Genomic DNA, 22,114 nt, shown 5'->3' with positions numbered 1-22,114 from the left:
TTTTGAATGCATTTAGGCATTTAAGTTTTTGTTTTTAGCTGCCAAACGCTAATGGGTTCCACCTGGAGTCAAATCCTCCACACATTCGAGTTTTCTAGGAAGAAAGCTCCAGAAACCTGAGAAAACAGGATATTTCTTTCTGTAAACATGACATTGGATGCATTTGCAGAACAGGAAGATTGTGCTTTTCTCCAATACCGCTTTCACTGTGATTTTTTGGTTAAATTTCACCCAAAATCCACAACAATTTGTCAATTTACACCTGGATGAAAACAAAAGTATCTGGTGTGTTGTGGCTATCTCAATCCCAGATCTTGCTACAGCCTCTGTGTGTGTTTGTGTTTTCTGGACATTCTCTATGGACTTTATGGTTTTGAATGCATTTTAGCAGAACCCCTTTTGTTTTCTGCTGGCAAACGGTAATTGGTTCCACCTGGAGTCAAATCCTCCACACATTCGAGTTTTCTAGGAAGAAAGCTCCAGAAACCTGAGAAAACATGATATTTCTTTCTGTAAACATGACATTGGATGCATTTGTTTAAAAGGAAGATTGTGCTTTTCTCCAAAACCACTTTCTCTGTGATTTTTTGGTTAAATTATACTTCAAAACTACAACAATTTGTCCAGATACTCCTGGATGAAAACAAAAGTATCTGGTGTGTTGTGGCTATCTCAATCCCAGATCTTGCTATAGCCTCTGAGTGTGTTTGTGTTTTCTGGACATTCTCTATGGACTTTACGGTTTTGAATGCATTTTAGCAGGACCCTTTTTGTTTTCTGCTGGCAAACGCTAATTGGTTCCACCTGGAGTCAAATCCTCCACACATTCGAGTTTTCTAGGAAGAAAGCTCCAGAAACCTGAGAAAACATGATATTTCTTTCTGTAAACATGACATTGGATGCACTTGCCAAACAGGAAGATTGTGCATTTCTCCAAAACCACTTTCTCTGTGATTTTTTGGTTAAATTATACTTCAAAACTACAACAATTTCTCCAGATACTCCTGGATGAAAACAAAAGTATCTGGTGTGTTGTGGCTATCTCAATCCCAGATCTTGCTATAGCCTCTGAGTGTGTTTGTGTTTTGTGGACATTCTCTATGGACTTTACGGTGTTGAATGCATTTTAGCAGGACCCTTTTTGTTTTCTGCTGGCAAACGCTAATTGGTTCTACCTGGAGTCAATAACTCCACACATTCGAGTTTTCTAGGAAGAATGCTCCAGAAACCTGAGAAAACATGATATTTCTTTCTGTAAACATGACATTGGATGCATTTGCCGAACAGGAAGATTGTGTTTTTCTCCAAAACCACTTTCACGGTGATTTTTTGGTAAAATTTCACCCTGATACTACAACATTTTGTCCAGATACTCTGGATGAAAACAAAACTATCTGGTGTGTTGTGGCTATCTCAATCCCAGATCTTGCTATAGCCTCTGTGTTTGTTTGTGTTTTCTGGACATTCTCTATGGACTTTACGGTGTTGAATGCATTTAGGCATTTAAGTTTTTGTTTTTAGCTGCCAAACGCTAATGGGTTCCACCTGGAGTCAAATCCTCCACACATTCGAGTTTTCTAGGAAGAAAGCTCCAGAAACCTGAGAAAACAGGATATTTCTTTCTGTAAACATGACATTGGATGCATTTGCAGAACAGGAAGATTGTGCTTTTCTACAAAACCACTTTCTCTGTGATTTTTTGGTTAAATTATACTTCAAAACTACACCAATTTGTCCAGATACTCCTGGATGAAAACAAAAGTATCTGGTGTGTTGTGGCTATCTCAATCCCAGATCTTGCTACAGCCTCTGTGTTTGTTTGTGTTTTCTGGACATTCTCTATGGACTTTATGGTTTTGAATGCATTTTAGCAGGACTCTTTTTGTTTTCTGCTGGCAAACGCTAATTGGTTCCACCTGGAGTCAAATCCTCCACACATTCGAGTTTTCTAGGAAGAAAGCTCCAGAAACCTGAGAAAACATGATATTTCTTTCTGTAAACATGACATTGGATGCATTTGCCGAACAGGAAGATTGTGCTTTTCTCCAAAACCACTTTCACGGTGGTTTTTTGGTAAAATTTCACCCTGATACTACAACATTTTGTCCAGATACTCTGGATGAAAACAAAACTATCTGGTGTGTTGTGGCTATCTCAATCCCAGATCTTGCTATAGCCTCTGTGTTTGTTTGTGTTTTCTGGACATTCTCTATGGACTTTACGGTTTTGAATGCATTTAGGCATTTAAGTTTTTGTTTTTAGCTGCCAAACGCTAATTGGTTCCACCTGGAGTCAAATCCTCCACACATTCGAGTTTTCTAGGAAGAAAGCTCCAGAAACCTGAGAAAACAGGATATTTCTTTCTGTAAACATGACATTGGATGCATTTGCAGAACAGGAAGATTGTGCTTTTCTCCAATACCGCTTTCACTGTGATTTTTTGGTTAAATTTCACCCGAAATCCACAACAATTTGTCAATTTACACCTGGATGAAAACAAAAGTATCTGGTGTGTTGTGGCTATCTCAATCCCAGATCTTGCTACAGCCTCTGTGTGTGTTTGTGTTTTCTGGACATTCTCTATGGACTTTACGGTTTTGAATGCATTTTAGCAGAACCCCTTTTGTTTTCTGCTGGCAAACGGTAATTGGTTCCACCTGGAGTCAAATCCTCCACACATTCGAGTTTTCTAGGAAGAAAGCTCCAGAAACCTGAGAAAACATGATATTTCTTTCTGTAAACATGACATTGGATGCATTTGTTTAAAAGGAAGATTGTGCATTTCTCCAAAACCACTTTCTCTGTGATTTTTTGGTTAAATTATACTTCAAAACTACAACAATTTGTCCAGATACTCCTGGATGAAAACAAAAGTATCTGGTGTGTTGTGGCTATCTCAGTCCCAGATCTTGCTACAGCCTCTGTGTGTGTTTGTGTTTTCTGGACATTCTCTATGGACTTTACGGTGTTGAATGCATTTAGGCATTTAAGTTTTTGTTTTCAGCTGGCAAACGGTAATTGGTTCCACCTGGAGTCAATATCTCCACACATTCGAGTTTTCTAGGAAGAATGCTCCAGAAACCTGAGAAAACATGATATTTCTTTCTGTAAACATGACATTGGATGCATTTGCCGAACAGGAAGATTGTGCTGTTCTCCAAAACCACTTTCACGGTGGTTTTTTGGTAAAATTTCACCCTGATACTACAACATTTTGTCCAGATACTCTGGATGAAAACAAAACTATCTGGTGTGTTGTGGCTATCTCAATCCCAGATCTTGCTACAGCCTCTGTGTGTGTTTGTGTTTTCTGGACATTCTCTATGGACTTTACGGTGTTGAATGCATTTAGGCATTTAAGTTTTTGTTTTCAGCTGGCAACCGGTAATTGGTTCCACCTGGAGTCAAATCCTCCACACATTCGAGTTTTCTAGGAAGAAAGCTCCAGAAACATGAGAAAACAGGATATTTCTTTCTGTAAACATGACATTGGATGCATTTGCCGAACAGGAAGATTGTGCTTTTCTCCAATACCGCTTTCACTGTGATTTTTTGATTAAATTTCACCCGAAATCCACAACAATTTGTCAATTTACACCTGGATGAAAACAAAACTATCTGGTCTGTTGTGGCTATCTCAATCCCAGATCTTGCTACAGCCTCTGTGTGTGTTTGTGTTTTCTGGACATTCTCTATGGACTTTAAGGTTTTGAATGCATTTTAGCAGGACCCTTTTTGTTTTCTGCTGGCAAACGCTAATTGGTTCCACCTGGAGTCAAATCCTCCACACATTCGAGTTTTCTAGGAAGAAAGCTCCAGAAACCTGAGAAAACATGATATTTCTTTCTGTAAACATGACATTGGATGCATTTGCCGAACAGGAAGATTGTGCATTTCTCCAAAACCACTTTCTCTGTGATTTTTTGGTTAAATTATACTTCAAAACTACAACAATTTGTCCAGATACTCCTGGATGAAAACAAAAGTATCTGGTGTGTTGTGGCTATCTCAATCCCAGATCTTGCTATAGCCTCGGAGTGTGTTTGTGTTTTCTGGACATTCTCTATGGACTTTACGGTTTTGAATGCATTTTAGGAGGACCCTTTTTGTTTTCTGCTGGCAAACACTAATTGGTTCCACCTGGAGTCAATTCCTCCACACATTCGAGTTTTCTAGGAAGAATGCTCCAGAAACCTGAGAAAACATGATATTTCTTTCTGTAAACATGACATTGGATGCATTTGCCGAACAGGAAGATTGTGCTTTTCTCCAAAACCACTTTCACGGTGATTTTTTGGTAAAATTTCACCCTGATACTACAACATTTTGTCCAGATACTCTGGATGAAAACAAAACTATCTGGTGTGTTGTGGCTATCTCAATCCCAGATCTTGCTATAGCCTCTGTGTTTGTTTGTGTTTTCTGGACATTCTCTATGGACTTTACGGTGTTGAATGCATTTAGGCATTTAAGTTTTTGTTTTTAGCTGCCAAACGCTAATTGGTTCCACCTGGAGTCAAATCCTCCACACATTCGAGTTTTCTAGGAAGAAAGCTCTAGAAACCTGAGAAAACATGATATTTCTTTCTGTAAACATGACATTGGATGCATTTGCAGAACAGGAAGATTGTGCTTTTCTCCAATACAGCTTTCACTGTGATTTTTTGATTAAATTTCACCCGAAATCCACAACAATTTTTCAATTTACACCTGGATGAAAACAAAGCTATCTGGTGTGTTGTGGCTATCTCAATCCCAGATCTTGCTACAGCCTCTGTGTGTGTTTGTGTTTTCTGTACATGCTCTATGGACTTTACGGTTTTGAATGCATTTTAGCAGGACCCTTTTTGTCTTCTGCTGGCAAACGCTAATTGGTTCCACCTGGAGTCAAATCCTCCACACATTCGAGTTTTCTAGGAAGAAAGCTCCAGAAACCTGAGAAAACATGATATTTCTTTCTGTAAACATGACATTGGATGCATTTGCCGAACAGGAAGATTGTGCTTTTCTCCAAAACCACTTTCTCTGTGATTTTTTGGTTAAATTATACTGCAAAACTACAAGAATTTGTCCAGATACTCCTGGATGAAAACAAAAGTATCTGGTGTGTTGTGGCTATCTCAATCCCAGATCTTGCTACAGCCTCTGTGTGTGTTTGTGTTTTCTGGACATTCTCTATGGACTTTACGGTTTTGAATGCATTTTAGGAGGACCCTTTTTGTTTTCTGCTGGCAAACGCTAATTGGTTCCACCTGGAGTCAAATCCTCCACACATTCGAGTTTTCTAGGAAGAAAGCTCCAGAAACCTGAGAAAACATGATATTTCTTTCTGTAAACATGACATTGGATGCATTTGCCGAACAGGAAGATTGTGCATTTCTCCAAAACCACTTTCTCTGTGATTTTTTGGTTAAATTATACTTCAAAACTACAACAATTTGTCCAGATACTCCTGGATGAAAACAAAACTATCTGGTGTGTTGTGGCTATCTCAATCCCAGATCTTGCTATAGCCTCTGAGTGTGTTTGTGTTTTCTGGACATTCTCTATGGACTTTACGGTGTTGAATGCATTTTAGCAGGACCCTTTTTGTTTTCTGCTGGCAAACACTAATTGGTTCCACCTGGAGTCAAATCCTCCACACATTCGAGTTTTCTAGGAAGAAAGCTCCAGAAACCTGAGAAAACATGATATTTCTTTCTGTAAACATGACATTGGATGCATTTGCCGAACAGGAAGATTGTGCTTTTCTCCAAAACCACTTTCTCTGTGATTTTTTGGTTAAATTATACTGCAAAACTACAAGAATTTGTCCAGATACTCCTGGATGAAAACAAAAGTATCTGGTGTGTTGTGGCTATCTCAATCCCAGATCTTGCTACAGCCTCTGTGTGTGTTTGTGTTTTCTGGACATTCTCTATGGACTTTACGGTTTTGAATGCATTTTAGGAGGACCCTTTTTGTTTTCTGCTGGCAAACGCTAATTGGTTCCACCTGGAGTCAAATCCTCCACACATTCGAGTTTTCTAGGAAGAAAGCTCCAGAAACCTGAGAAAACATGATATTTCTTTCTGTAAACATGACATTGGATGCATTTGCCGAACAGGAAGATTGTGCATTTCTCCAAAACCACTTTCACTGTGATTTTTTGGTTAAATTATACTTCAAAACTACAACAATTTGTCCAGATACTCCTGGATGAAAACAAAACTATCTGGTGTGTTGTGGCTATCTCAATCCCAGATCTTGCTATAGCCTCTGAGTGTGTTTGTGTTTTCTGGACATTCTCTATGGACTTTACGGTGTTGAATGCATTTTAGCAGGACCCTTTTTGTTTTCTGCTGGCAAACACTAATTGGTTCCACCTGGAGTCAATTCCTCCACACATTCGAGTTTTCTAGGAAGAATGCTCCAGAAACCTGAGAAAACATGATATTTCTTTCTGTAAACATGACATTGGATGCATTTGCCGAACAGGAAGATTCTGCTTTTCTCCAAAACCACTTTCACGGTGGTTATTTCGTAAAATTTCACCCTGATACTACAACAATTTGTCCAGATACTCTGGATGAAAACAAAACTATCTGGTGTGTTGTGGCTATCTCAATTCCAGATCTTGCTATAGCCTCTGTGTGTGTTTGTGTTTTCTGGACATTTTCTAAGGACTTTACGGTTTTGAATGCATTTTAGCAGGACCCTTTTTGTTTTCAGCTGGCAACCGGTAATTGGTTCCACCTGGAGTCAAATCCTCCACACATTCGAGTTTTCTAGGAAGAAAGCTCCAGAAACCTGAGAAAACATGATATTTCTTTCTGTAAACATGACATTGGATGCATTTGCTGAACAGGAAGATTGTGCTTTTCTCCAAAACCACTTTCACGGTGATTTTTTGGTTAAATTATACTTCAAAACAACAACAATTTGTCCAGATTCTCTGGATGAAAACAAAACTATCTGGTGTGTTGTGGCTATCTCAATCCCAGATCTTGCTGCAGCCTCTGTGTGTGTGTTTGTGTTTTCTGGATATTCTCTATGGACTTTACGGTGTTGAATGCATTTAATCATTTAAGTTTTTTTTTCTTCTGGCAAACGCTAATTGGTTCCACCTGGAGTCAAATCCTCCACACATTCGAGTTTTCTAGGAAGAATGCTCCAGACACCTGAGAAAACATAATATTTCTTTCTGTAAACATGACATTGGATATATTTGCAGAACAGGAAGATTGTGATTTTCTCCAAAACCACTTTCTCGGTGATTTTTTGGTTAAATTATACTTCAAAACTACAACAATTTGTCCAGATACTCCTGGATGAAAACAAAAGTATCTGGTGTGTTGTGGCTATCTCAATCCCAGATCTTGCTACAGCCTCTGTGTGTGTTTGTGTTTTCTGGACATTCTCTATGGACTTTACGGTGTTGAATGCATTTTAACAGGACCCTTTTTGTTTTCTGCTGGCAAACGCTAATTGGTTCCACCTGGAGTCAAATCATCCACACATTCGAGTTTTCTAGGAAGAATGCTCCAGAAACCTGAGAAAACATGATATTTTTTTCTATAAACATGACATTGGATGCATTTGCCGAACAGGAAGAGTGCGCTTTTCTCCAAAACCACTTTCACGATGATTTTTTGGTAAAATTTCACCCTGATACTACAACATTTTGTCCAGATACTCTGGATGAAAACAAAACTATCTGGTGTGTTGTGGCTATCTCAATCCCAGATCTTGCTATAGCCTCTGTGTTTGTTTGTGTTTTCTGGACATTCTCTATGGACTTTACGGTGTTGAATGCATTTAATCATTTAAGTTTTTGTTTTCTTACGGCAAACGCTTATTGGTTCCACCTGGAGTCAAATCCTCCACACATTCGAGTTTTCTAGGAAGAAAGCTCCAGAAACCTGAGAAAAAATGATATTTCTTTCTGTAAACATGACATTGGATGCATTTGCCGAACAGGAAGATTGTGCTTTTCTCCAAAACCACTTTCACGGTGATTTTTTGGTTAAATTATACTTCAAAACTACTACAATTTGTCCAGATACTCCTGGATGAAAACAAAAGTATCTGGTGTGTTGTGGCTATCTCAATCCCAGATCTTGCTACAGCCTCTGTGTGTGTTTGTGTTTTCTGGACATTCTCTATGGACTTTACGGTGTTGAATGCATCTTAGCAGGACCCTTTTTGTTTTCTGCTGGCAAACCCTAATTGTTTCCACCTGGAGTAAAATCCTCCACACATTCGAGTTTTCTAGGAAGAATGCTCCAGAAACCTGAGAAAACATGATATTTCTTTCTGCAAACATGACATTGGATGCATTTGAGGAACAGGAAGAGTGCGCTTTTCTCCAAAACCACTTTCACGATGATTTTTTGGTAAAATTTCACCCTGATACTACAACATTTTGTCCAGATACTCTGGATGAAAACAAAACTATCTGGTGTGTTGTGGCTATCTCAATCCCAGATCTTACTATAGCCTCTGTGTTTGTTTGTGTTTTCTGGACATTCTCTATGGACTTTACGGTTTTGAATGCATTTAATCATTTAAGTTTTTGTTTTCTTCTGGCAAACGCTAATTGGTTCCACCTGGAGTCAAATACTCCACACATTCGAGTTTTCTAGGAAGAAAGCTCCAGAAACCTGAGAAAACATGATATTTCTTTCTGTAAACATGACATTGGATGCATTTGCCAAACAGGAAGATTGCGCTTTTCTCCAAAACCACTTTCACGGTGGTTAATTGGTAAAATTTCACCCTGATACTACAACATTTTGTCCAGATACTCTGGATGAAAACAAAAGTATCTGGTGTGTTGTGGCTATCTCAATCCCAGATCTTGCTACAGCCTCTGTGTGTGTTTGTGTTTTCAGAACATTCTCTATGGACTTTATGGTTTTGAATGCGTTTTGGCATGTAAGTTTTGTTTTCTTATGGCAAACGCTAATTGGTTCCACCTGGAGTCAAATCCTCCACACATTCGAGTTTTCTAGGAAGAAAGCTTCAGAAACCTGAGAAAACATATTTCTTTCTGTAAACACGACATTGGATGCATTTGACGAACAGGAAGATTGTGCTTTTCTCCAATATCACTTTCACTGTGAACTTTTGGTTAAATTTCACCCGAAATCCACAACAATTTGTCAATTTACACTTGGATGAAAACAAAACTATCTGGTGTGTTGTGGCTATCTCAATCCCAGATCTTGCTACAGCCTCTGTGTGTGTTTGTGTTTTCTGGACATTCTCTATGGTCTTTACTGTGTTGAATGCATTTGAGCAGGACCCTTTTTGTTTTCAGCTGGCAAACCCTAATTGGTTCCACCTGGAGTCAAATCCTCCACACATTCGAGTTTTCTAGGAAGAAAGCTCCAGAAACCTGAGAAAACATGATATTTCTTTCTGTAAACATGACATTGGATGCATTTGCCGAACAGGAAGATTGTGCTTTTCTCCAAAACCACTTTCACTGCGATTTTTTGGTTAAATTTCACTTCAAAACTACAACAATTTGTCCAGATACTCCTGGATGAAAACAAAACTATCTGGTGTGTTGTGGCTATCTAAATCCCCGATCTTCCTACAGCCTCTGTGTGTGTTTGTATTTTCTGGACTTTCTCTATGTACTTTACGGTGTTGAATGCATTTTAGCAGGACCCTTTTTGTTTTCTGCTGGCAAACGCTAATTGGTTCCACCTGGAGTTAAATCCTCCACACATTCGAGTTTTCTAGGAAGAATGCTCCAGAAACCTGAGGAAACATGATATTTCTTTCTGTAAACATGACATTGGATGCATTTGTTGAAAAGGAAGATTGTGCTTTTCTCCAAAACCACTTTCACGGTGGTTTTTTGGTAAAATTTCACCCTGATACTACAACATTTTGTCCAGATACTGTGGATGAAAACAAAACTATCTGGTGTGTTGTGACTATCTCAATCCCAGATCTTGCTATAGGCTCTTTGTTTGTTTGTGTTTTCTGGACATTCTCTATGGACTTTACGGTTTTGAATGCATTTATGCATTTAAGTTTTTGTTTTTAGCTGGCAAACGCTTATTGGTTCCACCTGGAGTCAAATCCTCCACACATTCGAGTTTTCTAGGAAGAAAGCTCCAGAAACCTGAGGAAACATGATATTTCTTTCTGTAAACATGACATTGGATGCATTTGCCGAACAGGAAGATTGTGCTTTTCTCCAAAACCACTTTCACGGTGATTTTTTCGTAAAATTTCACTTCAAAACTACAACAATTTGTCCAGATACACCTGGATGAAAACAAAGCTATCTGGTGTGTTGTGGCTATCTCAATCCCAGATCTTGCTACAGACTCTGTGTGTTTGTGTTTTCTGGACATTCTCTATGGACTTTACGGTTTTGAATGCATTTTAGCAAGACCCTTTTTGTTTTCTGCTGGCAAACGCTAATTGGTTCCACCTGGAGTCAAATCCTCCACACATTCGAGTTTTCTAGGAAGAAAGCTCCAGAAACCTGAGAAAACATGATATTTCTTTCTGTAAACATGACATTGGATGCATTTGCTGTACAAGAAGATTGTGCTTTTCTCCAAAACCACTTTCACGGTGATTTTTTGGTTAAATTATACTTCAAAACTACAACAATTTGTCCAGATACTCCTGGATGAAAACAAAAGTATCTGGTGTGTTGTGGCTATCTCAATCCCAGATCTTCCTACAGCCTCTGTGTGTGTTTGTGTTTTGTGGACATTCTCTATGGACTTTACGGTGTTGAATGCATTTTAGCAGGACCCTTTTTGTCTTCTGCTGGTAAACCCTAATTGGTTCCACCTGGAGTAAAATCCTCCACACATTCGAGTTTTCTAGGAAGAATGCTCCAGAAACCTGAGAAAACATGATATTTCTTTTTGCAAACATGACATTGGATGCATTTGCCGAACAGGAAGAGTGCGCTTTTCTCCAAAACCACTTTCACGATGATTTTTTGGTAAAATTTCACCCTGATACTACAACATTTTGTCCAGATACTCTGGATGAAAACAAAACTATCTGGTGTGTTGTGGCTATCTCAATCCCAGATCTTACTATAGCCTCTGTGTTTGCTTGTGTTTTCTGGACATTCTCTATGGACTTTACGGTTTTGAATGCATTTAATCATTTAAGTTTTTGTTTTCTTCTGGCAAACGCTAATTGGTTCCACCTGGAGTCAAATACTCCACACATTCGAGTTTTCTAGGAAGAAAGCTCCAGAAACCTGAGAAAACATGATATTTCTTTCTGTAAACATGACATTGGATGCATTTTCCAAACAGGAAGATTGTGCTTTTCTCCAAAACCACTTTCACGGTGATTTTTTGGTTAAATTTCACTTCAAAACTACAACAATTTTCCAGATACTCCTGGATGAAAACAAAACTATCTGGTGTGTTGTGGCTATCTCAATCCGAGATATTCCTACACCCTCTGTGTGTGTTTGTGTTTGCAGAACATTCTCTATGGACTTTACGGTTTTGAATGCGTTTTGGCATGTAAGTTTTGCTTTCAGCTGGCAAACGCTAATTGGTTCCACCTGGAGTCAAATCCTCCACACATTCGAGTTTTCTAGGAAGAAAGCTTCAGAAACCTGAGAAAACATGATATTTCTTTCTGTAAACATGACACTGGATGCATTTGCCGAACAGGAAGATTGTGCTTTTCTCCAAAACCACTTTTACGGTGATTTTTTGGTTAAATTTCACTTCAAAACTACAACAATTTGTCCAGATACTCCTGGATGAAAACAAAGCTATCTGGTGTGTTGTGGCTATCTCAATCCCAGATCTTGCTACAGCCTCTGTGTGTGTTTGTATTTTCTGGACTTTCTCTATGGACTTTACGGTTTTGAATGCATTTTAGCAGGACCCTTTTTGTTTTCTGCTGGCAAACGCTAATTGGTTCCACCTGTAGTCAATATCTCCACACATTCGAGTTTTCTAGGAAGAATGCTCCAGAAACCTGAGAAAACTTGATATTTCTTTCTGCAAACATGACATTGGATGCATTTGCCGAACAGGAAGATTGTGCTTTTCTCCAAAACCACTTTCACGGTGATTTTTTGGTAAAATTTCACCCTGATACTACAACATTTTGTCCAGATACTCTGGATGAAAACAAAATTATCTGGTGTGTTGTGGCTATCTCAATCCCAGATCTTGCTACAGCCTCTGTGTGTGTTTGTGTTTTCTGGACATTCTCTATGGACTTTAGGGTTTTGAATGCATTTTAGCATGTAAGTTTTTGTTTTTAGCTGGCAAACGCTTATTGGTTCCACCTGGAGTCAAATCCTCCACACATTCGAGTTTTCTAGGAAGAAAGCTTCAGAAACCTGAGAAAACATGATATTTCTTTCTGTAAACATGACATTGGATGCATTTGCCGAAGAGGAAGATTGTGCATTTCTCCAAAACCACTTTCACGGTGATTTTTTGGTTAAATTTCACTTCAAAACTACAACAATTTGTCCAGATACTCCTGGATGAAAACAAAACTATCTGGTGTGTTGTGGCTATCTCAATCCGAGATCTTGCTACAGCCTCTGTGTGTGTTTGTGTTTTCAGAACATTCTCTATGGACTTTACGGTTTTCAATGCGTTTTAGCAGGACCCTTTTTGTTTTCTGCTGGCAAACGCTAATTGGTTCCACCTGGAGTCAAATCCTTCACACATTCGAGTTTTCTAGGAAGAAAGCTCCAGAAACCTGAGAAAACATGATATTTCTTTCTGTAAACATGACATTGGATGCATTTGCCGAACAGGAAGATTGTGCTTTTCTCCAAAACCACTTTCTGGGTGATTTTTTGGTTAAATTATACTTCAAAACTACAACAATTTGTCCAGATACTCCTGGATGAAAACAAAAGTATCTGGTGTGTTGTGGCTATCTCAATCCGAGATCTTGCTACAGCCTCTGTGTGTGTTTGTGTTTTCTGGACATTCTCTATGGACTTGACGGTTTTGAATGCATTTTAGCAGGACCCTTTTTGTTTTCTGCTGGCAAACGCTAATTGGTTCCACCTGGAGTCAAATCCTCCACACATTCGAGTTTTCTAGGAAGAATGCTCCAGAAACCTGAGAAAACATGATATTTCTTTCTGTAAACATGACATTGGATGCATTTGCCGAACAGGAAGAGTGCGCTTTTCTCCAAAACCACTTTCACGATGATTTTTTGGTAAAATTTCACCCTGATACTACAACATTTTGTCCAGATACTCTGGATGAAAACAAAAGTATCTGGTGTGTTGTGGCTATCTCAATCCCAGATCTTACTATAGCCTCTGTGTTTGTTTGTGTTTTCTGGACATTCTCTATGGACTTTACGGTTTTGAATGCATTTAATCATTTAAGTTTTTGTTTTCTTACGGCAAACGCTAATTGGTTCCACCTGGAGTCAAATCCTCCACACATTCGAGTTTTCTAGGAAGAATGCTCCAGAAACCTGAGAAAACATGATATTTCTTTCTGTAAAGATGACTTTGAATGCATTTGCCGAACAGGAAGATTGTGCTTTTCTCCAATATCACTTTCACTGTGAACTTTTGGTTAAATTTCACCCGAAATCCACAACAATTAGTCAATTTACACTTGGATGAAAACAAAACTATGTGGTGTGTTGTGGCTATCTCAATCCCAGATCTTGCTACAGCCTCTGTGTGTGTTTGTGTTTTCTGGACATTCTCTATGGACTTTACTGTGTTGAATGCATTTTAGCAGGACCCTTTTTGTTTTCAGCTGGCAACCCTAATTGGTTCCACCTGGAGTCAATTCCTCCACACATTCGAGTTTTCTAGGAAGAATGCTCCAGAAACCTGAGAAAACATGATATTTCTTTCTGTAAACATGACATTGGATGCATTTGAGGAACAGGAAGATTGTGCTTTTCTCCAAAACCACTTTCACGGTGATTTTTTGGTAAAATTTCACCCTGATACTACAACATTTTGTCCAGATACTCTGGATGAAAACAAAAGTATCTGGTGTGTTGTGGCTATCTCAATCCCAGATCTTGCTACAGCCTCTGTGTGTGTTTGTGTTTTCTGGACATTCTCTATGGACTTTACGGTTTTGAATGCATTTTAGCATGTAAGTTTTTGTTTATAGCTGGCAAACGGTAATTGGTTCCACCTGGAGTCAAATCCTCCACACATTCGAGTTTTCTAGGAAGAAAGCTTCAGAAACCTGAGAAAACATGATATTTCTTTCTGTAAACATGACATTGGATGCATTTGCCGAACAGGAAGATTGTGCTTTTCTCCAAAACCACTTTCACTGTGATTTTTTGGTTAAATTTCACCCGAAATCTACAACAATTTGTCAATTTACTCCTGGATGAAAACAAAACTATCTGGTGATTTTTAGCTATCTCAATCCCAGATCTTGCTACAGCCTCTGTGTGTGTTTGTGTTTTCTGGACATTCTCTATGGACTTTACGGTTTTGAATGCATTTTAGCATGTAAGTTTTTTTTTTAGCTGGCAAACGCTAATTGGTTTCACCAGAGTCAAATCCTCCACACATTCGAGTTTTCTAGGAAGAAAGCTCCAGAAACCTGAGAAAACATGATATTTCTTTCTGTAAACATGCCATTGGATGCATTTGTTGAAAAGGAAGATTGTGCTTTTCTCCAAAACCACTTTCACTGCGATTTTTTGGTTAAATTCCACATCAAAACTACAACAATTTGTCCAGATACTCCTGGATGAAAACAAAACTATCTGGTGTGTTGTGGCTATCTCAATCCCAGATCTTGCTACAGCCTCTGTGTGTGTTTGTGTTTTCTGGACATTCTCTATGGACTTTACGGTTTTGAATGCGTTTTGGCATGTAAGTTTTGTTTTCTGCTGGCAAACGCTAATTGGTTCCACCTGGCGTCAAATCCTCCACACATTCGAGTTTTCTAGGAAGAAAGCTCCAGAAACCTGAGAAAACATGATATTTCTTTCTGTAAACATGACATTGGATGCATTTGCCAAACAGGAAGATTGTGCTTTTCTCCAAAACCACTTTCACGGTGATTTTTTGGTTAAATTTCACTTCAAAACTACACCAATTTGTCCAGATACTCCTGGATGAAAACAAAACTATCTGGTGTGTTGTGGCTATCACAATCCGAGATCTTTCTACAGCCTCTGTGTGTGTTTGTGTTTTCAGAACATTCTCTATGGACTTTACGGTTTTGAATGTGTTTTGGCATGTAAGTTTTGTTTTCAGCTGGCAAACGCTAATTGGTTCCACCTGGAGTCAAATACTCCACACATTCGAGTTTTCTAGGAAGAAAGCTTCAGAAACCTGAGAAAACATGATATTTCTTTCTGTAAACATGACATTGGATGCATTTGCCGAACAGGAAGATTGTGCTTTTCTCCAAAACCACTTTCACGGTGATTTTTTGGTTAAATTTCACTTCAAAACTACAACAATTTGTCCAGATACTCCTGGAGAAAACAAAGCTATCTGGTTTGTTGTGGCTATCTCAATCCCAGATCTTGCTACAGCCTCTGTGTGTGTTTGTGTTTTCTGGACATTCTCTATGGACTTTACGGTTTTGAATGCATTTTAGCATGTAAGTTTTTGTTTTTAGCTGGCAAACGCTTATTGTTTCCACCTGGAGTCAAATCCTCCACACATTCGAGTTTTCTAGGAAGAATGCTCCAGAAACCTGAGAAAACATGATATTTCTTTCTGTAAAGATGACAATGGATGCATTTGCCGAACAGGAAGATTGTGCTTTTCTCCAATATCACTTTCACTGTGAACTTTTGGTTAAATTTCACCCGAAATCCACAACATTTTGTCCAGATACTCTGGATGAAAAAAAAAGTATCTGTTGTGTTGTGGCTATCTCAATCCCAGATCTTCCTACAGCCTCTGTGTGTGTTTGTGTTTTCTGGACATTCTCTATGGACTTTACTGTGTTGAATGCATTTTAGCAGGACCCTTTTTGTTTTCAGCTGGCAAACGGTAATTGGTTCCACCTGGAGTCAATTCCTCCACACATTCGAGTTTTCTAGGAAGAATGCTCCAGAAACCTGAGAAAACATGATATTTCTTTCTGTAAACATGACATTGGATGCATTTGAGGAACAGGAAGATTGTGCTTTTCTCCAAAACCACTTTCACGGTGATTTTTTGGTAAAATTTCACCCTGATACTACAACATTTTGTCCAGATACTCTGGATGAAAACAAAATTATCTGGTGTGTTGTGGCTATCTCAATCCCAGATCTTGCTACAGCCTCTGTGTGTGTTTGTGTTTTCTGGACATTCTCTATGGACTTTAGGGTTTTGAATGCATTTTAGCATGTAAGTTTTTGTTTTTAGCTGGCAAACGCTTATTGGTTCCACCTGGAGTCAAATCCTCCACACATTCGAGTTTTCTAGGAAGAAAGCTTCAGAAACCTGAGAAAACATGATATTTCTTTCTGTAAACATGACATTGGATGCATTTGCCGAAGAGGAAGATTGTGCATTTCTCCAAAACCACTTTCACGGTGATTTTTTGGTTAAATTTCACCCGAAATTTACAACAATTTGTCAATTTACACCTGGATGAAAACAAAATTATCTGGTGATTTTTAGCTATCTCATTCCCAGATCTTGCTACAGCCTCTGTGTGTGTTTGTGTTTTCTGGACATTCTCTATGGACTTTACGGTTTTGAATGCATTTTAGCATGTAAGTTTTTTTTTTTAGCTGGCAAACGCTAATTGGTTTCACCAGAGTCAAATCCTCCACACATTCGAGTTTTCTAGGAAGAAAGCTCCAGAAACCTGAGAAAACATGATATTTCTTTCTGTAAACATGACATTGGATGCATTTGTTGAAAAGGAAGATTGTGCTTTTCTCCAAAACCACTTTCACTGCGATTTTTTGGTTAAATTCCACATCAAAACTACAACAATTTGTCCAGATACTCCTGGATGAAAACAAAACGATCTGGTGTGTTGTGGCTATCTCAATCCCAGATCTTGCTACAGCCTCTGTGTGTGTTTGTGTTTTCTGGACATTCTCTATGGACTTTACGGTTTTGAATGCGTTTTGGCATGTAAGTTTTGTTTTCAGCTGGCAAACGGTAATTGGTTCCACCTGGAGTCAAATCCTCCACACATTCGAGTTTTCTAGGAAGAAAGCTCCAGAAACCTGAGAAAACATGATATTTCTTTCTGTAAACATGCCACTGGATGCATTTGTTGAAAAGGAAGATTGTGCTTTTCTCCAAAACCACTTTCACTGCGATTTTTTGGTTAAATTTCACATCAAAACTACAACAATTTGTCCAGATACTCCTGGATGAAAACAAAAGTATCTGGTGTGTTGTGGCTATCTCAATCCCAGATCTTGCTACAGCCTCTGTGTGTGTTTGTGTTTTCTGGACATTCTCTATGGACTTTACGGTGTTGAATGCATTTTAGCAGGACCCTTTTTGTTTTCTGCTGGCAAACGCTAATTGGTTCCACCTGGCGTCAAATCCTCCACACATTCGAGTTTTCTAGGAAGAATGCTCCTGAAACCTCAGAAAACATGATATTTCTTTCTGTAAACATGACATTGGATGCATTTGCCGAACAGGAAGATTGTGCTTTTCTCCAAAACCACTTTCACGGTGGATTTTTGGTAAAATTTCACCCTGATACTACAACATTTTGTCCACATACTCTGGATGAAAACAAAACTATGTGGTGATTTGTAGCTATCTCAATCCCAGATCTTGCTACAGCCTCTGTGTGTGTTTGTGTTTTCTGGACATTCTCTATGGACTTTACGGTTTTGAATGCATTTTAGCATGTAAGTTTTTTTTTTTAGCTGGCAAACGTTTATTGGTTCCACCTGGAGTCAAATCCTCCACACATTCGAGTTTTCTTGGAAGAAAGCTCCAGAAACCTGAGAAAACATGATATTCCTTTCTGTAAACATGACATTTGATGCATTTGCCGAACAGGAAGATTGTGCTTTTCTCCAAAACCAATTTCACTGTGATTTTTTGATTAAATTTCACTTCAAAACTACAACAATTTGTCCAGATACTCCTGGAGAAAACAAAGCTATCTGGTTTGTTGTGGCTATCTCAATCCCAGATCTTGCTACAGCCTCTGTGTGTGTTTGTGTTTTCTGGACATTCTCTATGGACTTTACGGTTTTGAATGCATTTTAGCATGTAAGTTTTTGTTTATAGCTGGCAAACGGTAATTGGTTCCACCTGGCGTCAAATCCTCCACACATTCGAGTTTTCTAGGAAGAAAGCTCCAGAAACCTGAGAAAACATGATATTTCCTTCTGTAAACATGACATTGGATGCATTTGCCGAACAGGAAGATTGTGCTTTTCTCCAATACCACTTTCACTGTGATTTTTTGGTTAAATTTCACCCGAAATCCACAACAATTTGTCAATTTACACCTGGGTGAAAACAAAACTATCTGGTGTGTTGTGGCTATCTCAATCCCAGATCTTGCTCCAACCTCTGTGTGTGTTTGTGTTTTCTGTACATGCTCTATGGACTTTACGGTTTTGAATGCGTTTTGGCATGTAAGTTTTGTTTTCAGCTGGCAAACGCTAATTGTTTTCACCAGAGTCAAATCCTCCACACATTCGAGTTTTCTAGGAAGAAAGCTTCAGAAACCTGAGAAAACATGATATTTCTTTCTGTAAACATGCCATCGGATGCATTTGTTGAAAAGGAAGATTGTGCTTTTCTCCAAAACCACTTTCACTGCGATTTTTTGGTTAAATTTCACATCAAAACTACAACAATTTGTCCAGATACTCCTGGATGAAAACAAAACTATCTGGTGTGTTGTGGCTATCTCAATCCCAGATCTTGCTACAGCCTCTGTGTGTGTTTGTTTTTTCTGGACATTCTCTATGGACTTTACGGTTTTGAATGCATTTTAGCATGTAAGTTTTTGTTTATAGCTGGCAAACGGTAATTGGTTCCACCTGGAGTCAAATCCTCCACACATTCGAGTTTTCTAGGAAGAAAGCTTCAGAAACCTGAGAAAACATGATATTTCTTTCTGTAAACATGACATTGGATGCATTTTTCGAACAGGAAGATTGTGCTTTTCTCCAATATCACTTTCACTGTGAACTTTTGGTTAAATTTCACTCGAAATGCACAACAATTTATCAATTTACACTTGGATGAAAACAAAACTATCTGGTGTGTTGTGGCTATCTCAATCCCAGATCTTGCTACAGCCTCTGTGTGTGTTTGTGTTTTCTGGACATTCTCTATGGACTTTACGGTGTTGAATGCATTTTAGCAGGACCCTTTTTGTTTTCTGCTGGCAAACGCTAATTGGTTCCACCTGGCGTCAAATCCTCCACACATTCGAGTTTTCTAGGAAGAATGCTCCTGAAACCTGAGAAAACATGATATTTCTTTCGGTAAACATGACATTGGATGCATTTGCCGAACAGGAAGAGTGTGCTTTTCTCCAAAACCACTTTCACGGTGGTTTTTTGGTAAAATTTCAGCCTGATACTACAACATTTTGTCCAGATACTCTGGATGAAAACAAAACTATCTGGTGTGTTGTGGCTATCTCAATCCCAGATCTTGCTACAGCCTCTGTGTGTGTTTGTGTTTTCTGGACATTCTCTATGGACTTTACGGTTTTGAATGCATTTTAGCATGTAAGTTTTTGTTTTTAGCTGGGAAACGCTTATTGGTTCCACCTGGAGTCAAATCCTCCACACATTCGAGTTTTCTAGGAAGAAAGCTCCAGAAACCTGAGAAAACATGATATTTCTTTCTGTAAACATGACATTGGATGCATTTGCCGAACAGGAAGATTGTGCTTTTCTCCAAAACCACTTTCACGGTGATTTTTTGGTAAAATTTCACCCTGATACCACAACATTTTGTCCAGATACTCTGGATGAAAACAAAAGTATCTGGTGTGTTGTGGCTATCTCAATCCCAGATCTTGCTACAACCTCTGTGTGTGTTTGTGTTTTCTGGACATTTTCTATGGACTTTACGGTTTTGAATGCATTTTAGCATGTAAGTTTTTGTTTTCAGCTGGCAACCACTAATTGGTTCCACCTGGAGTCAAATCCTCCACACAATCGAGTTTTCTAGGAAGAAAGCTCCAGAAACCTGAGAAAACATGATATTTTTTCTGTAAACATGCCATTGGATGCATTTGTTGAAAAGGAAGATTGTGCTTTTCTCCAAAACCACTTTCACTGCGATTTTTTGGTTAAATTTCACTTCAAAACTACAACAATTTGTCCAGATACTCCTGGATGAAAACAAAAGTATCTGGTGTGTTGTGGCTATCTCAATCCCAGATCTTGCTACAGCCTCTGTGTGTGTTTGTGTTTTCTGGACATTCTCTATGGACTTTACGGTGTTGAATGCGTTTTAGCAGGACCCTTTTTGTTTTCTGCTGGCAAACGCTAATTGGTTCCACCTGGAGTCAAATCCTCCACACATTCGAGTTTTCTAGGAAGAAAGCTCCAGAAACCTGAGAAAACATGATATTTCTTTCTGTAAACATGACATTGGATGCATTTGTTGAAAAGGAAGATTGTGCTTTTCTCCAAAACCACTTTCACGGTGGTTTTTTGGTAAAATTTCACCCTGATACTACAACATTTTGTCCAGATACTCTGGATGAAAACAAAACTATCTGGTGTGTTGTGGCTATCTCAATCCCAGATCTTACTCTAGCCTCTGTGTTTGTTTGTGTTTTCTGGACATTCTCTATGGACTTTACGGTTTTGAATGCATTTAGGCATTTAAGTTTTTGTTTTCTTCTGGCAAACGCTAATTGGTTCCACCTGGAGTCAAATCCTCCACACATTCGAGTTTTCTAGGAAGAAAGCTCCAGAAACCTGAGAAAACATGATTTCTTTCTGTAAACATGACACTGGATGCATTTGCCGAACAGGAAGATTGTGCTTTTCTCCAAAACCACTTTCACTGTGATTTTTTGGTTAAATTTCACTTCAAATCTACAACAATTTGTCCAGATACTCCTGGAGAAAACAAAGCTATCTGGTTTGTTGTGGCTATCTCAATCCCAGATCTTGCTACAGCCTCTGTGTGTGTTTGTGTTTCCTGGACTTTCTCTATGGACTTTACGCTTTTGAATGCATTTTAGCAGGACCCTTTTTGTTTTCTGCTGGCAAATGCTAATTGGTTCCACCTGGCGTCAAATCCTCCGCACATTCGAGTTTTCTAGGAAGAAAGCTCCAGAAACCTGAGAAAACATGATATTTCTTTCTGTAAACATGACATTGGATGCATTTGCCGAACAGAAAGATTGTGCTTTTCTCCAATACCACATTCACTGTGATTTTTTGGTTAAATTTCAACTGAAATCCACAACAATTTGTCAATTTACACCTGGGTGAAAACAAAACTATCTGGTGTGTTGTGGCTATCTCAATCCCAGATCTTGCTACAACCTCTGTGTGTGTTTGTGTTTTCTGGACATGCTCTATGGACTTTACGGTTTTGAATGCGTTTTGGCATGTAAGTTTTGTTTTCAGCTGGCAAACGCTAATTGGTTTCACCAGAGTCAAATCCTCCACACATTCGAGTTTTCTAGGAAGAAAGCTTCAGAAACCTGAGAAAACATGATATTTCTTTCTGTAAACATGCCATTGGATGCATTTGTTGAAAAGGAAGATTGTGCTTTTCTCCAAAACCACTTTCACTGCGATTTTTTGGTTAAATTTCACATCAAAACTACAACAATTTGTCCAGATACTCCTGGATGAAAACAAAACTATCTGGTGTGTTGTGGCTATCTCAATCCCAGATCTTGCTACAGCCTCTGTGTGTGTTTGTTTTTTCTGGACATTCTCTATGGACTTTACGGTTTTGAATGCATTTTAGCATGTAAGTTTTTGTTTATAGCTGGCAAACGGTAATTGGTTCCACCTGGAGTGAAATCCTCCACACATTCGAGTTTTCTAGGAAGAAAGCTTCAGAAACCTGAGAAAACATGATATTTCTTTCTGTAAACATGAAATTGGATGCATTTTTCGAACAGGAAGATTGTGCTTTTCTCCAATATCACTTTCACTGTGATTTTTTGGTTAAATTTCACCCGAAATGCACAACAATTTGTCAATTTACACTTGGATG

The sequence above is a fragment of the Oryctolagus cuniculus genome, chromosome 18 (genome assembly GCF_051225735.1).
Source record: "Oryctolagus cuniculus isolate XC-2025 breed Fujian yellow rabbit chromosome 18, ASM5122573v1, whole genome shotgun sequence".
NCBI classification, from domain to species: Eukaryota; Metazoa; Chordata; class Mammalia; order Lagomorpha; family Leporidae; genus Oryctolagus; species Oryctolagus cuniculus.
Note: the sequence above shows the minus strand (reverse complement) of the source record.